At 50.4% G+C, this 3,705-nt stretch overlaps 1 pseudogene; it reads left to right on the forward strand.

Moving 5' to 3' along the window:
* Positions 1 to 2,896: 2,896 nt before the first annotated feature.
* Positions 2,897 to 3,012, forward strand: LOC136634128 (5S ribosomal RNA; annotated as a pseudogene).
* Positions 3,013 to 3,705: the final 693 nt, after the last annotated feature.

Raw genomic sequence — 3,705 nt, forward strand, 5'->3', positions numbered from 1 at the left:
CCTCTCCCCCCTTTTCCTTTCACGGCAGTATTAACAAAACAGTTCACTCTCCTCCCTGAGTGCTAATGGCAGCCAAGTCACATCAGAAAGAGAGTCTGTTATTAATCTGATGGTATGTCACACCCAATCTTAACAACCTCTGTTCCATATGTCAGCTGATGGGGAAGGCACAAGTACGTACATCTTTGGCATAGATCAAATTTCCCCGCAGCCTTAAATTTGTGGTGTCAAAGCCCCAGTTGGAGTAAATCACAGGTATTATTTAGTGATAACCTGAAATTTCTATTACCTGCTTTTTTAAACCAATTTTCTCCTTGTTTGGGGGGGGGGGAATGGAGGAGGTAGAAAATGTTTTGGTGTAGAAAGCATTTTCACAGGGGAGAAATAAGTGTGGAGACTTATCCGTAACATAGGAACAGCCCTGCTGGATCAGGACAAAGACTAGTTCAGCATTCTGTTTCCCAAGAGTGACCCACCAGCGGCCTCAGGGCCCGATCCAGAGCCCTGCGTGCCAGCTCACTGCTGGTGTGCACTGTTGTAAACAGGCTGTAAGGGCCCAGTGTGAGCCCATACTGAGCCAGCTCTGGTGCTGGGCCCATGGGCCACTGCCCGGCGGTCACCCTGACCTCCTGGCGGTGGAGAGATGAGTGGGGGTGTGGGGGTGGGTGGGGAGAAGGCATTCCAGGGCGTGGTAAGGTGGGCAGAGAGCGGGAGGAAGTGTGGTGGGGGACAGAGCAGGGTGGGAAGAGGACTGGACCCTGAGCCCCGTGTGGGACCACGCAATCTGACACAGGGCTCTCCAGAGCTGCTGTAAGAACATAACAACAGCCCCACTGGATTAGGCCATAGGCTCATCTAGTCCAGCTTCCTGTATCTCACAGCGGCCCACCAAATGCCCCAGGGAGCCCACCAGATAACAAGAGACCTGCAAGGCTTCCTGGGAATTGTAGTTAAGAACATAAGAACAGTCCCATTGGATCAGGCCATAGGCCCATCTAGTCCAGCTTCCTGTATCTCACAGCGGCCCACCAAATGCCCCAGGGAGCCCACCAGATAACAAGAGACCTCATCTTGGTGCCCTCCCTTGCAGAGTGATAGGTGTCATTAGTCTGTGGAACTCCTTGCCACAGGATGCACATAAGAACATCAGAAGAGCTCTGCTGGGTCAGGCCATAGGCCCACCTAGTCCAGCTTCCTGTATCTTACAGCGGCCCACCAAATGCCCCAGGGAGCACACCAGATAACAAGAGACCTCATCCTGGTGCCCTCCCTTGCACCTGGCATTCTGACATAGCCCATTTCTAAAATCAAGAGGTTGTGCATACACATCATGGCTTGTAACCCGTAATGGATTTTTCCTCCAGAAACTTGTCCAATCCCCTTTTAAAGGCGCCCAGGCCAGATGCCGTCACCACATCCTGTGGCAAGGAGTTCCACAGACCAACCACACGCTGAGTAAAGAAATATTTTCTCTTGTCTGTTCTAACTCTCCCAACACTCAATTTGAGTGGATGTCCCCTGTAGAATCAAGTAGCCTGATTGCGGGACTGCTTCCCTTAGCCAGGGGAAGGGGATGAAAATCCCGCTGCAGGCTGCCCAGTTGGGCATTGGATGCCCTGGCAGGCATTTTGGCACTGCGGCTGTCCTGCGTGCTGGGCAGCTCAGGATTGGGCTGCCCGGAAAGTCCACAGATTTAAGAGGCATGCGATCTCCTGCCGTTGTTCTCCTGCAAGTGGTCTTTGGAGGTGGAGCTGAACCAGAGGTAGTGCATAGCCATCATGACTTGTAGCCAGTGATAGACCTAGGATACTAGAATACGTGCATTCTCGACGAGTGTGTCCTGGCCATATGCACTCCTGTCGCTGGCGTCCCCGGACAATCACCTCCGGATTTTTTGGGTCCCAGTTATTTGTGTCCCACCAGAACTGGGCAACAAACTATAACAACAAACCTCGTTAAATATGCTAAGCCACTTATCCCAGCCCTGACCGTACCATTGCATTTTTAAAAAGTACCTGTAATATGAATATTACATATATCAGGACACACATTTCCAGGTCACAGAAAAAAAACCAGGCACAAATGTCCAGAGATGCCAACGACTGGGATGCAATGATCCTGTCGCCCTCTCATCCATGTCTGACCTCCATCCTCCCAACCGTGTCTGACCTCCTTGTAAAGCCACCCAAGGTAGTAGCCATCAACACCTCCATAATGACCCCAAGATCTCTTCCCTGGTTCTCAAAGACAGCTTAGTCCCCCCCCCCCAATCTGTATATTTGTGAAATGTGGATTCTTTTGCCCACAATGTACATCACTTTACACTTATTGTCAATAAGCAGCAACTGTTACCCTGCACATGCCTGATCTTGGAAGCTAAGCACGGTCAGGCCTGGTTAGTACTTGGATGGGAGACCGCCTGGGAATACCGGGTGCTGTAGGCTTATACCATAGTCTTTCGAGACTGAAGGTTGCCAACCATCTCCCTATACTGAACACTATCTCCTGATCTTGTCTGATCTCGGAAGCTAAGCAGGGCCAGGCCTGGTTAGTACTTGGATGGGAGACCGCCTGGGAATACCGGGTGCTGTAGGCTTATACCATAGTCTTTCGAGACTGAAGGTTGCCAACCATCTCCCTATACTGAACACTATCTCCTGATCTTGTCTGATCTTGGAAGCTAAGCAGGGTCAGGCCTGGTTAGTACTTGGATGGGAGACCGCCTGGGAATACCGGGTGCTGTAGGCTTATACCATAGTCTTTCGAGACTGAAGGTTGCCAACCATCTCCCTATACTGAACACTATCTCCTGATCTTGTCTGATCTTGGAAGCTAAGCAGGGTCAGGCCTGGTTAGTGCTTGGATGGGAGACCGCCTGGGAATACCGGGTACTGTAGGCTTTTACCATAGTCTTTCCATGCCTGATCCCATCTGATCTCGGAAGCTAAGCAGGGTCAGGCCTGGTTAGTACTTGGATGGGAGACCGCCTGGGAATACCGGGTGCTGTAGGCTTATACCATAGTCTTTCGAGACTGAAGGTTGCCAACCATATTGTCAATAAAGAGCACTTTCCATTTCATTACCCCATTCACCTAGTCTGGAGAGCTCCTTTTGTGGGAACCCTATACAATCAGCTTTGGTCTCTGCTGCCATCGGCAAACTTGGCCACCTCTTAGTGTATCCCTAACCCCTAATCATTTATGAACACATTAGTTGGTTCTGCAGGTGTCCAGCAACTACCGAAGGGTTGCCCTTTACACAATCACATCATGCGTGTTTTGGGTTACTATTTAAAGACATTTTGCCATTTTGTCATTGCTAGAAATAGGGATATTGACATATGCAACTTCAAGAGGCTTTTCACAGTCATGTTTGTCCTATCTGAGGGGAATACCCCTGCTAACCCGGTAAGAGGCACTCTTTCAAGTGGGTGCTCCTCTTTATAGCAGGGGGAGAGTAACTGGCCCACCTCACCCCAGCAGTATCTTTTGTAGTGACTGTCTGCTGGTGTTCTTTTGCACCTTTTTAGATTGTGAGCCCTTTTGGGACAGGGAGCCATTAAGTGTTGGCAACCTTCAGTCTCGAAAGACTCTGGTATCGCGCTCTGAATGGTGGTTCTGGAACATCGTCTAGTGTGGCTGAAAAGGCCGATTCGGGAGTGACAATCCCTTCCGCACTGGGAGCAAGTGCAGTCTGTCCCTGGTC

The sequence above is a fragment of the Tiliqua scincoides genome, chromosome 13, assembly GCF_035046505.1.
Source record: "Tiliqua scincoides isolate rTilSci1 chromosome 13, rTilSci1.hap2, whole genome shotgun sequence".
Classification (NCBI taxonomy): domain Eukaryota; kingdom Metazoa; phylum Chordata; class Lepidosauria; order Squamata; family Scincidae; genus Tiliqua; species Tiliqua scincoides.